General features: G+C 41.2%; 1 long non-coding RNA gene across 1 annotated transcript; it reads left to right on the top strand.

The window, feature by feature from the left end:
- Positions 1-2129: 2129 nt before the first annotated feature.
- Positions 2130-7705, top strand: LOC138066093 (uncharacterized). The gene is made up of 3 exons (XR_011139331.1): positions 2130-2264; positions 4929-5007; positions 7646-7705. It is a non-coding gene; the product is annotated as an uncharacterized lncRNA (long non-coding RNA).
- The last annotated feature ends 6587 nt before the right edge of the window (positions 7706-14292 follow it).

Genomic DNA, 14292 nt, shown 5'->3' with positions numbered 1-14292 from the left:
ACCTTTCTTTGCCTGTCTTCATTTCTTCGCAAAATGCCCAAGTATGTCTCTCCCCTGCCCCAGTGTCTTAGTGGCTCTACTAGCCTTAGTAGGTGTTAGGAGAAGAGGAGAGTCCATGCATCTGCAGCCACTGGAGATTAGAGGAAGGTAGCTACAGCTCACAAAAAAAGCTGGAATCAAAGAAAGACAGTCGGCATGATAAAATGCAAGAGGATAGTGAGCCATTAGGGAGGCACATCACATTTAGAGATGAAACAGTCAGAACAAAATTACGTTCTCACCAGTCTGAAGCCAAGAATTCAAAAGAAGTCCCTGTCTTGTAATACTCTACTCAGCAGAGTTTTTAGGATAAGTTCTGCCTTCAGCATAAACCTACACTAGCCTATTGAAGACAACTCTGGATTTGAACCAGCATAAGAGAAGGTGTGTCTGCGCAGCAAAGCATTTGCTGTTCTCTGGCCTGAGCTATGTGAAGAAGGACTAGTGCCATGTTTTGTGACCTTTGTGTCTTACACCTTGAAATAACCCCTGCCATCTCTGTCTTACAACTTTTAAGGCCTTATTGGTAAAATATAAAGACCTAAAAGCCAAACCAAAATAAAAATAAACCTCAAACAGAAAAAGGAACAAAGCTGTTTTGTTTTTGCCAGAAGTGTTTCGCCTACAATAGAGTAAAAGTGCTCTGTGGGAGAAAAACCAAACAAGCTGTCACTGCTGATGTCATTGTGAAGAGAGAGATAGGATCTTGGTGGATTGACATGTTCCTCTCCTGAGATACAGTTACCGCCTACAAGCACTTGCGCTGACGAGGGGACCGTCAGCCTCTTGATGTTGTAGCTTAAGGCAGATATATATTTACTGAAGTGGGAGTAGGGATGGAAAAGGGACAATAAGGGTCCCGATAACACTTTTCTGTTGTGTGAAGTGCTGCTGTGTCTGACCTGCAGTCATGGAGAAGTAGAATGGACCTACTCTAAGATGTCTTCTCGTGAAGTATTTCTGCTGGAAGACTGGGTGATGGAGCACTCATTTTATTTCTTCACCAGTTTCTGTGGTTTGGGTTAACAAAAAGAATATAAATTAATTGAAGACCATCAGGTTGAAAATAATACAAAGATTCTGTTCTCCAGTTGCAAGGATGTTAAGCTCTGAGTTAATCTATTAACACCTGTGGGGATATTCTAAATTTAGCCCAGTGCAAAACGTTGTCCTTCAAATAGATTAGCTAGGATTATTCCTTCCTTACTGGTAAATAAAATGCTTTCATTGAACATGTTAGAAGCTGTAATGAAGGCAATTACTCTACAGTACCTGTGAGTGTGGGTGAGAAGCCCTAGTACCCTGTAGACGTATTGAACATATACTCACTGTTGTCCCAGGACAATTTGGGAGTTATTCCATAAAGTGCCATCTTATTTCCTTACCTGTTACCTGTTTCACTGTAATTATATCCAACTGAATTCTGCCTAGCATGATAGGCATGAATAGACTGCTCTGAATATTACCTAGTGGATCGAGTACTTGCAAACTCTCTTACCTAATCTGTCAGTTGTGCCAACGCTACCTGGTCCTTCGGTCCCAAGGCTGACACCTTCTGAAAAGTTCTCCACTTTATGCAGACCTCCCATTAACATCTCTGAAGGGCAGACAATGCATGTGCAGTTTGAAGTTACAGTTAAAATTACATGGAAAAAAATGACAGGAGCAGCTGTCATATTTTTAACAAAATTTGGTCACTGCGGATATGAAACCTGAGAACTTGCACAAGAGACCCGCTCCACTGAGCGTTGGTTTAGTCCACAGAGCAGCTGCACAAAGGGGGGGGCATTTCAGTGCTTTTCTGGAGCTCCTTGTCTGGGGAATTGTGGCTGCAGGTTCCCGAGGGCCCCCTGGTGTTTTGCGCAATCTATCTTTAGAGAACTGCAAGTTCATTTCTGAGAAGGGCACTGGCTTTGAGCAGGGACTACCTCTAAACTGGCAAACCACTTCCTGCAATCGTTAACTGAATTAAGAGCTTGCTGTCCCCTTCATTCCCCTGGAGGGACCCCCCCCCCGCCCCTTCACCACCACCACCCTTTGGCTTGGCATCAAGAAATATTGGTAAAGACAAGAGAGCATGAAGGGTTGCAGTGATACTAGTTCACAGGCCTCCTTCCCTGCCAGGATGGTCTACAAAGAGCTGGTCTGACATCAGTCCCATTGGGATTTCTGCAGGAGCCAAAGCCATGACATTTCCAGAGTGTTTCCTAATCTCGAGAAAGAAGGTACCTCATATACCTGTGCATTTGATGCTTTCTTTGTGTATTTACCAGCACAGATTCCCTCAAAAACCAATGCGGGAGGATGTAATCATTTTTGGCCAAATCCTAAGAATCAATAGAGCACCTTCAACTCTTGAGGCTTTATACCCAGCTAAAAATATCCCAGACCTGGTCTGAATCAGTTTGTACTGTAGGATATGATAAAACCTTGCAAACATCAGTGTTCAAAGATATGATCATTGAGAAAACGAGACATAAAGCTATTCTAAATTCTTCCTGCCCAGTTTTATAGTTGCCTACTCTCTCCCACAATTTATAGTCTTTTAACACCTACTCTTCCCAGGCTTTGAATGCACCTGCCCCCAAAACCTCTTTCCTTCATTCAAAAGGATGAGATTTACAAGCACTTTCTTAGTACGCATTCTTCTCTCTTTAGGCTCCTGGTCCTACCTGTCTGAAGGTGTCCAGAAAGGCTGGGACTTGGAGTTGCAGATTTGCCTTTTTTTTCAGAAAGGTGATGGACATTGAAAAGTTAGCTTAAAACATTTTTCAAGAATATTTCAATTGCAGATCAGGTAATTTATTCAAGTAATATTTTTCTTGCATTTTTAAGACACAAGTGACATTGCAGAATTCTACTGGTTCTGCACACTTGGAATACACAGGTATTATGTGACTATAAATACACCTTAGCACATGCTTTTCCGCCTGATTTTTGTCAGAAAAGCTCCAATAAAACATGAATTTTATTTCATATCGTGAATGGTCATGGAAGATATTCTTCCTGCACACCCATCTATCTCAAAAGATAATACAAAGTCATCGTGTGTATTCCCATGCAAATATTAAAAAAAAAGTTTGTTTTGCAAACAAATATTTTCTCTCAAATCGACTATTTTGCTCTCCCTTTGCCGCAAACATGATGCCAACAGGAATTAAGGAACGTATGCTATGCATTAAGATGCAGAGGCTGGGAAATGCATAGAGGGGAGAGTAGCGTTAAGTACAAGGAACCAAAATCAGGCATATATACAAAGCTAGAAGAAGCCATTTGAAATTCCCTTTAAACTTTAAAAGCCACTTATTGGCGATTCATAGTTGTACTGAGGACATTGACAGGACTGAAGCACTGTATGTAGAAGACCTGCCGAAGTTTACTAACTTCTATCCCAAAAAAAAGCCAGGAAGGGAACTGAAAGCCTATACTATAACTGCCAGTGCAAGATGAGCAAGAAAAATGATTTGAGACAGTCTATCATCCCTTCCAAACTGGTATGGGGATCCGCAATGATGCATTTTAACTCCTGTAGAAGGCAGACTGAAAAGTAAGACCGTTGCGGTATATTCAGATGTTTTGATTCAGTATTTCCTAAACATGCAGAGCTCCTGACTGAAAGCAAAGGGAGTCTTTCAACACAGAACTGGTGAAGAATTTTTCAATAGATCAATTTTTTTTTCATTGGGAAAACTTTCCCTGGGAACACATCAGTTGGAACGAAACTCTTCATTGTCATTACTGACAACGCTGCAAGCTCCAGAAGTTTATAAAAACTGAAACTGCATAGGAAATACATAGAGGCATGTAGCTTGAATACAGTCTCCAGTATACACACCCCAGGAGGCTGGAGTGTATAGAGGCAGGCATTTGCTTCTACCAAAAGCACTTGGAGTTTTTCCATCTATTTTAATGGAAGCAAGATCAGTGTCTGAGTAGGGAATTGCAAAGAGGCAGATAGCGTGAGCCCAGGGGAGCTGCTCAATTCCTTGGCCTTTGCTGCGTGTCTGCTGAACACTCTCACTGCAACAATCCTGTTGAGTAGGAAGCTGTCGATGCCAAGGGTGTCATCTCTGACTTACACCAACACAAATTAGAGGTTGCTCCACAAACACAACCTTCACTGGCACCTTTGTAAACTGGTGGGAGGGACAGTAGAGTATGTTTCCATTGACGTAACCAGGATGTAGAAAGCTTCGTGAGATAAGGAGATAAAATATGCTGTGAACACATGCAGAACTGTGTCATTTCATAGTTCACACAGTAGCTGGTTATTGAGCTATTTCATCAGTTAATACCTTTCTCCCACGTTCACACAGGACCAAATGACTGGGACTTACAGCCAGTTATGCTTGTGCTGGGGCCTTTGTCAACCCGGGGTATTATCTGAGCTGTATTAGTGTTTCGTGGGAGCATCCTACCCAACAAGTCTTGAGGGCATCTGCAGCAAGATTGGGCACGAGTTGCATTTGAAATATGCTACTGAGAATACAAGATTTACAGGTCCCTAAGGAGAGCAAGAATAGTGAGTGAGACTGTGCAACCTAGCGGTTACGGCATGCAGTGGGGACCCCTGACTTATCGCCCCTGCTCCATCAGTAATAGCTGGGCTGAGCACAGTGACTACCTAGTGTAATGGATGGAAGGGAGCAGTGACAGAGACATGGAGAAAAATTAGGCTGAGAACATGTCCCTGTAGGGACTTTCTGAACCCTGCATCTCCAAATTATACACACGTAGTCCCTTTTTTCAAATTAAATTCTAACTCACATGTACTCTGTTTGATACAGTTGTTGTTTAATTACATTACAATTTTTTACCTAGGGCAGCACTTAATCAACTGTCCAATAGAAGGACGGTTCTATTAAATGGCTCTTATTTCTCTGAACTAGGTCCAGATACCCGATTTTCAAGAGGCAGACACTAAGGCAGCTATACTCCCCAGGAACGCAGTGGTCGGACCTAACACAGGTATGCTGGTCCTCAGGTCTGTGTACTGAGAGGGGTGCCATAGTTTGCAGTTTGCACGTGACTATGATATAAAGGCCTTTGACTCCAATACCTCAACAAAAAGCACATGGAAAAGAAAACCTATTAAGACATTCAGAGCACAAGCTCAGCTCAGCTATCTACGACTGGCTTTTCTAGGCCGCTGCAGCAAGCAGCTGTGACTTTTGGGGAAGGTAGGGAGATCTCATCCATACTTTTCAAGAAACACATAATTTCTAGACACTGTGGTCAGAGCTTGTCTCCACTGCGGTAGGGGCTGGCAATCACCTGTCATCATATAAAAGTTGCACCCTGATCTTTGTTGTATAATCAGCCATGCTTTGTACTCTGCTTTTTTTTGGCTACTCCCCTCTCCTCTTTCTCTCCCCTCTCCACCCCTAGGTCTTTTCTCTTAGGAAGCTTCAGCTTCCCAGTTTGCAGCAGTAGAAATCAGGGCCTGAAGGGACTTTGGGGGTGATCTAGCCCATCCCCCTTCCCCACAGAGACTTCAGCTATACCTAAATTTGTATTTGAGGAAGAGCAGGGGTGGACAAAGAGGCTGTAAGCCGCGTTTGGTTTGGCTCTGACTAGTGCCAAGCACAGGTGTTAAGCACCCCTTTGCTGTCAGATTTTCCATTCAGTGCGTGTCCTTAATACAGGCAGAAACTATTTTTGGTTACAACACAATCAGTTATCTTTATCAAGGGGTTTTCTACAGTGCCCATCTGTACAGCAGCTAAATGCTTCCCAGACAGATTCAGTCTTTACAGCATGAATGAGAAAGCATTTCTCTGACAAATGATTTAAAAATAGTGTGGGTAGATATATTAGCGCATTATAAAAACCTAGTCAGTTGCAGCTAAGTATAAAGCCAAGCAGCAAAATGGTGGGATAAAAGATGGTTAATGTTTTACAACAGGTTTTCTAAGTAAAAAGATTTCTTCTTTCAAAACTGAAATTTTTAGAGAAATAGTGCCTTTGAAAAGTTTTGCATGACATTTATCAGGCTCAATTCTTTAAGGTATCTTGAAAACAGTTTTCGTGTATTTATAGTTATTTTTCTGTATTTGTCTTCTGCACTACCATCCTTTCTCCATTCACTGTTTTTTTTTTCTGAGCAAAAGTGACTAGTAGGCCAAAAAAAAAAAAAAAAAAAGATCCTAGAAATCTATCAAGAAAGGGAGGGACAACAATTCAAATATTAAGAAGGCTTAAAACCTTTCGGAACCTTTTTTGAAATGTAATTTAGAACTGTGAACCAAAAGTAATTTTGAAATATGTTTGTAAATTATTTTTAAAGGAATTCAGCCAGTTCTGTGGGCCAGTTATATATCTTAGATACTTTTCCACTCAGAATAGCAACCTATTTAATAAGCATCTTAAATCTGAGAGTCTCAGTTCAGTTTTCCTCGTTTCAGTCATAAATCTATGAATACTAAATTTCTGTAAGTAACTTTTAAGTTAATTTTACATTATTTGCAGAAAGGTTTGCAACATTTAAATCAATTTGGAAATCTATTAAGTAAATCTGATGCAAGTTTAGTTATAGAAAATGTCTTGCCTAATAAATTTCTTGGGACCCAGTTTTATCTTTTCTCTATTCATGGATGGAACAAAAGTGCTCTCCAAGCCTCAGTCGATGAATAATAAATGATGCAAAACAGCTTTTTGATACATAATAATATCATAACTTTAAAATGTTTTTTCCCAGGACCAGAAATAAGCGTGGTGCGTCCCTCCGGGAAGTTATTAAACATTAAGAAAAAAGAGCTATTTCTAGTGTTGAAAGCCAGTCAATGCGTTTCTCACCCTGATTCCTGGCAATCATTTACAGTCATCTCTTTCACTCATTGAAAGGGCCTGTAAATTATTACCAACTCATTATGTTACACCCACCTTATCACAGGTGAAAATAAATTGCAAAGCAATGAAAATTTAAATCTCTGGTATCTGCATGTACAAAAAAGCTGTTGCTTTAGCTTATCAGACCTGTTTGTTTATCTTCATTTCATCCTAACTTCATATTTAATTCTCTTTACCCTCTTTCAACTGATATTTGACCCTCTGTATCGGAGGTATGTTTCTCCTTTGCTGTGTATCCTTTCACGTTTTCTTGCCTGTTTCTCCCCTCAGATTAAATAGTGTTTCTCTGCTCGCTACATGTTTGATGTCTAGTGGTCTCCTGTGACTTTGTGGCATGTCCGTGCTCTTCTTGGGCTTTCAGGAGAGCCAAGGCCTGGCCAAAGCTGAAATCACATATCTGATGTGGTCGAGACCAGTATAGCCAGCTTTAATCCACTTTCAGTCATACAAAAGTAACTTTAAAATAACCCTTAAGATCACCAAATAGTTGGGGTTGGAAGGAACCTCTGGAGATCTTCTGGTCCAACTGCCCTTCTCAAGCAGCATCAGCAAGAGCACATCATCCATGACCATGTCCAGATGGCTTTTGAGTATCTCCAAGGATGGAGACTCCACAACCTCTCTGTGCAACCTTATCCAGTGTTCAATTACCCTCACAGTGAAGAAATGTTTTCTTGTGCTGTAAAGATGACTTTATCATAACATTGATAGAGATTTAAAAATGACCAAACACTCTATTTTTCACTTCTCTCATGAGGTGAAACGGAAGTTAGACTTAATCCTTGATTCTCCTTCCTGGCAGGAGCCAGAGAGGGTAAGTACATTTCGTTTGTTCTTCTATCTTCCCTTACGTTTGAAAGGGGGAAATATCCTTCCTGTCAAAAAATCCCATATCCCCTTACGCAGCCCCGCCACCCCTAGAGTTTGCTGTGTCTGTGGGGTAAAACTCAGAGGCAAGGAGTATTTTCTTAGTGCCATACAGAGGTATGCGTACTTCTCTGCTGCTAAACGTACTTCAACCCTTGGGACAACCATAAGACAGAAAGAAGTGGCTACGGGCCATCAGCTCTGACAGATGAGACCTGTGATCTCAGTTACAGTAGTTTAGAAATATTTTTCGCAATATTTGTTAAAACTTTTACAACAGTCATTTTCACAAGCATTAAAAGAACTTTGCCATGGTGGCAAATGTAGCCACAAATTTAAATATACCAAATAACGTTGCCTAGGTAGTCTCAGCTTGACCTCTTTATGTGAGCAGGTTAGTCTTTAATGATATAATCACAGATCCCTGCATTTCTGTGGGCTTCCACGGACAGTGCTCATTTAGTGCCTGGCAGTTCAGCATGGTCAGTGTGTGAGGGTCACATCTTATTTTTCTGGACTGGTACAAACTGTCCTCTGAGTGCAGCATCGTTTGTCTACCAAGAGCTTTTCCTATTATAGCAGCAGCCAAACTCTGCTAGCTATAAAGAATACATTTTCTCAGTAACCCCAAAAGATAGGGCTAAGCTATTATTCCCGTTCTCAGTGGCACAAAGAGATTGAATAGCCAGTAATTACAGACTCTATTTTTTCAGAGTCCTTAGGGAACTGCATGCGTTCAGAGTTTATGTCCCTCCATCTCTAGGTACAGCTGAGACTGCATCAGTTCTACAAACCAGTGTCAAGGACTAGGAGGCAGGCTATTTTTATGTGCTTGGGAAAATAAGAAAATGTAGTGAGAACCTTTTTAAATGACTTGTCCGGCACCATGGAGGATCATCGGAGCCCAAGAGAGGATGAAACTCAAGTGCTTGAATTGTGACACCTCCTTTCTGCCAATGTGAAGCCCTGAAGCCTTCCCTGCCCGCCTTCTGCTATTCCACACGTCAGGAAAGGATATTTTGGGAAGAAGGCATTCTTGGGCAGTTTTATCTTGTACACTGAATGAACACAGGAGAAACAGGTTGAGGTCTCTATGTATTTAAAACTGAGTTTGTAAAATATGTGTAAAAAGTGACTGGGCACATTACTTTTATTCTAGAGTGTGTTTACTGACTTTTTAACCTTATTAAACATTCTTTTGTTCTTTTTGAGTGTATTTTTAGGTTATATTTTTAATAGATTGAAAAATTCAGAAATGCTGCATGTGACACCACGTAGGAATCTGAACATGCTATCAGCTGGGCTGAATGCTATAAATTTGCTGTGTAAAGCTCTGCCAAGTGTGTTAACAGGGTAATCCACAACAGCAGCAGGTCCTCATCTTCTGTACTGCCTTGAAAGAAGTGGAACGTGTGGCCAATAAGTGTCACAGATGTTTGTGATGAGCAGAGGAATGATGAGATTTGAAAAAGGAGATAGTTTGACCATAGAGGGGAAGAATTTTTAGGTGAGAACTGACAACAGTTTTGGGCTGGAGTGTAGAACTGTGATGATTCTTTAATGCGACAAGAGATCAGCAAAAAGGCACTGTAGGCAAGAGCAAGGACAGGGAATCTTTGTGTGCTATTCAAGCCACTGACATCAGTGCTGACTCCCTCGACAGCTGGTTTGAACTCAGACACGTTGGAAGGGAGTGCGTCCTATTTTATCTCAAGCTTCCTGAAGAGTCAATTACTCTATCAGCTCCCCCTCACCACACGTTCAGAGGCAAAATTGAAATTCGTAATGAGGCACCACCAGGTCTCAACCAATCTCTGAGCTGACTGCGCCTGTCATGTTGATGTCTGAGACACCTTATGAGTTTTTTAATATCACGTTGCTCAGCATAGTCCCTTGCCTTGTTATATTTCTCTCATTCTGGGTTTGATCTAGGGGTTCAGACTCATTCTTTCTTTTTCGTCTTCCTTTTGTTATGGACGCTGTCGGTCTGTCTTTCACTAGTAATCATCTCATAGGAGGGAGGATACTTCATGAGAGACTATTGCCCTCCTGCGAGCCCATTAATTCATGTAAATTTTCTGTTCCTGTTTTTCATGAAGATGTCCCAGCATTTAACATCAGTACTTTACACAACCTGTGAGTCTGGGCCTAAAAGTTATCTATCTGACCCAACCGTGTGGCAGGTGGCAGCCCAGATGAGAGGTACCACTCTGAAATTTAGCAGGGTCGGATGAAGCTCTGGATTTGACTCTTCATCTCTTTTAAGAATCCTTTTAACAACATTCTTTACAGCAGCATTAAAAGTGGATATCCTGAACTTAAAATAATGTTACTTTTACATCACATGTTTTTTTGTAAAGCAGTTAGATTCATAGCAATTGTGGTCTGTGACCCAATATTACTGCAGCTGCTATGCCATTGCTCACAAAGAAATATGTTACATGTGAGATTGCGTGTTTAGTGGTTATAATAATGCTAGTTATGAATAAAACGGAAAATAATCTGGAATGAAGGTGTGTTTTTTTTTCCAGCATACGCAAATGATTTGATATCAGTCTTGGATCACAGATTTAAAGCTTTTGGAGTTATCATTCTAGGCTGGTTCTGTTTGAGCATTTTAGTATTTCTTTTTAAACTACCTTTTTGGACTCTTATCGAAGCATTTTAGTCTGTATTGTTTTATTTATGACATTTGTCTATGTCCCGGATGTTTTCTTTTGTTATTTCCATATTTTAAACTAAGTTCTCTCTTCCCCTTATCTCCCTCTATTGTTTGCTTTCTCCTTTCTTGTCCCTTTTCAGTCCTCTTCTAGTATGCACTCTCCCCATGGCAGTCTGATACATTTCAGGTGCTACATTTCCTAAAGGAATTGCACACTTTGTCTTTTAAATATTTTGTTTTATCTCGGCTTATATATCATAGTGGCTGGGGTAGTTGTTTTGTTTTGGTGTTCACAGTTATGCCTGTGATCCGTTAAGGAGATTGGCTGAATGTTGTTCCTATCCCTGGACTTCTTTCTTCACAGAACAGTTAAGGTTGGAAGGGACCTCTGGAGATCATCCAGTCCAACCCCTTTGCTCAAGCAGGGTCGCCAAGAACACATTTCCCGGGATCCTATCCAGATGGCTTTTGAGTATCTCCAAGGATGGAGACTCCATCACCTCTCTGGGCAACCTGTTCCAGTACTCAGTCACCCTCACAGTAAAGACCCGTTCTTCTCCTTTCCTTTGGGAGCATAGACATTTCCAGAGGCCTTGGCATTATCCAGGCTGCAGCTGGTCCCTAGGAGGCTGCACCATGTGCAGAGACTGTGATGAGTTTGGTTCGGCCTCAGGAAGGAATGGGAAAACCTTCCCAGAGATCAGAGAGCACTAGCAGTTTGCTGCCACGTAGCAAGTGATTATTTGGACTGGAAGCAAAGACCCTCTGGAAGTGCAGGGGGCTGTCAGCAGGGGAGGGCTGTGTGTAAGTTTCGCTCTTTCTGGCCTATCTCATGAAGTTGAGTTTTCTTAATTTAAAAAGTGATATTTTTATTTAAATAAAACATGTTTTTGGGGCAGTATCTGCAAGGAAAGGAGTTTGGCAGTTCCACCTCTCCAGCCTGTTGAATGTCCCACCACACCTCTGTGCCACCTCTTTAGGAGTGATTTCTCCCCTGCATGAGCTGAGCATTGGTGGTATTGGTTCTGTATTCATACTCCTTATAGTATTTCAGCTATCGCTCTGATTGTGCAGTAACAGCCAATTTAAAATTAATAATGGATCTGTGTTAAAGTTTAAGGTGAAAATCTACTCCTTTCAAGATTCCATCTTGAATCTTTCCCATAAGGCATTATGCTTGTTTGTGTAGAGATAATTCAATGTATTCCTGCCTAGATAAATTCTGTCTTTTCAGCAGGCTTTTACAAAATTGTTTTGCTTGCTAAAAATATAGCAGTTCTGTCTAAAGGCTAGACAAATTTGGCCTGTGTTTTCTTCCACTTTGTGTACAGTTTCAAACTTTTGTGTGCAGTTTACCTGTTCCTTTTTGAGTTTTCATTTCGATTTACTTCGATCGGCCCAGCCCTTTGAATAAGACCTGTTTTCCTTCAGAGCTTTCAATCTGCAAGTGATGTTCTCCACTTGTGGTCTAATTGCCTTCTCTAAATCGAAGTCAGAATCTTTTTTGTAATCTTCTTCTTGATTTTTGCCTCAAATTAAGAATTTTACAAGACCTGCGAATGACACAGTCGATTCAACAATCTCAGCTCTTGTTTTCAAAGCCTCAAAAGGTTTTCTTTTTCCTTTTGAGTTCTCATATGATATCTGGTAAGACATCACAAGACCTCTTTCAAAAGTTTCATTCTGTTTGGAATGATGATATTTTTCAGATGTCTTGATCATAATCTCATGAATAGTTTGATCTTCACTTACATGTGTGTTATTAAGCAAGTTTTGTGCTTCTCAAGCAAAAATGCTGCATTTAGTCACCCTTTTTTTTGCTTGCCTTCATGAAGGACAAAGCTTAACTCGGTTGCTTGCTGCGGGCTGAGAGGGTCAGAGCTATTTTGGCCTTCTCAGCACTATGTTTTTCATGCTCTTTTTCCCCCACCTCCCATTTCTAGATGCACTCAGTTGTAGTTACCTGCACTTCTTATATTGTGTTGCAATTTCAGCATATTGCTTGTGTGATCCCAGAATTTCCTAAAAAACGACAAAAAAACCCTGCTAGTACCAAAAGAAAGGTTTTTTTGTGTTTTTTGTTTTTTGACCAATATTTGCAAAAAGTTGGTCAGCTTTTTCCGGATCTTCATGGGGTTATCAAAAGGCACTTCTGACACAAGCAGTGTCTCACACCCCTACATTTCATGCTCTTGTTGCAAAGCAAGAGAGCACTAAGACTTTTCAAAGTAAAGACTATCACAGTTCTGTAACTAGGAAGAAATGTACATTAACCTTGGCTCTACAAATGAAAAATAGAGCCAAAGTAGTATAAATTTAGCAAAGATTACCAGCAACTGAAAATAGTTTTCATGGTGGGTGATGTGGGGGAACTAAAGTATACTTCCAGCACACAATAAAGGGCAAGTGTCCCATAAAGAAAGAACTTTGAGGGAAGGTGTGCGATGCTTGTTGAAGCGTCAAGAACAAACATCAATCTGTAGGAGTCTGTGGTATCACCTCTCCAGGTTTTTGCCAGTGAACTCTCAGTCCTACTTCCCTGCCTTTGACGACTACACGCTCTGTTTTTTTCTGTATCACATCACCTGCACTGCAAATCTGAAATTACAGATGGACCGGGCTTTCTGTGCCTGGTAATGGAAGTGCAGGGGTGGACTTTGGGGCGTCTTGCGTTATGCCCTTGTCATAGCATCCCATTGGGCCTGAGATTATTCTCCTCTTTCATGCTGAGCTGAAAGGCTGAGCTAACCCCAGCCTTGTGCCTGATCTGGCTGCAGTCCCTGGGATACTGAGAAGCCAGGTGACACTGCTAGGGCTAGAGTGAAATCGTTTGAAGGCCATTTTAAATGTATTCTCGTCTTACGATATTTAGTGTTTGTAGAACTGTTTGCTTCCTTATTTTGCTCTGGGCGGGCAGAAGTAGGAGAGAATGAAATGCTCTCAAGCAAATAGCTGTGCAGCGGGGTTGAGGGAGAACGCATCCTCACGGTGAACATTTGTGACAGTTCCGGCTCACTTTCAGATCTAATGCATGCATAGTGCATTTCTAATACCATGCACAGGTAGCGCAGGTCATGAGAAAAACCCACGTGCCTAGAGCTGGCTGGAAAGCAAAGAGGTTGATATAAGTACAATACAAGTAAAGTGAGCAAGGGTCACACATTTGCATGTTAGTAGAAAGGTTGCATCAGGATAAATCTGGAGCTGGTTCACTGTGGTTCACTGGGCATTTCTAAATTTGGACAAGTAGGATGAAGAAGGCTGCAATTCCACGACATTTCATTCACTGAAGCTAATGAGCTCTTCCTAGCTCCATCCTGACCACAGGATATCAGGACATGAGGAACTGAATCTAAGTCTAAAAAAAGTATGAAACGGAAATGGATTTGTTAAGTGGAACTAAAAGCCAGGACAGAAACTCTCATTCAGAGTTAGGGTGCCCTTAATTCACCTTTGTTTGACTAACTCTGAGTACACTAACCCTGGCTCTCCTGTGGGTAAGGAAGTTCCGGTTCAGTTGTTTCATAAGGAATAATGTGTTGAGGACATGTGGGGTGAGTCCAAGATCCCCTTTAAACAGCTGGAGTTGTATATTAATTATATATATATCCATAAAAATGCTTTCTTCATACTTCAATAGCAACAAAGAACAGCTGTACAGTTGTTATTACTAGTAATATGAGTATGCATAAATCTCCAGAGACTCCCCCTCTCCCAGGACTATGCACTCAACTCAGATCTCACTTTTGGAGACAATTTGCTCTCAGATTTTCCTGGTTAAGCATTTCTCATTTGTTTAAAATATGTATGTCTTCACAGAACTAGCAACAGCACGAGACTGTCTCCACCGGTGGGTAGCTAGGCCGTTCCTGCTC

Source organism: Struthio camelus, chromosome 2 (assembly GCF_040807025.1).
Source record: "Struthio camelus isolate bStrCam1 chromosome 2, bStrCam1.hap1, whole genome shotgun sequence".
Lineage (NCBI taxonomy): Eukaryota > Metazoa > Chordata > Aves > Struthioniformes > Struthionidae > Struthio > Struthio camelus.
The sequence above is the reverse complement of the archived record's forward strand: the minus strand, read 5'-3'. Positions and strand labels throughout refer to the sequence as shown.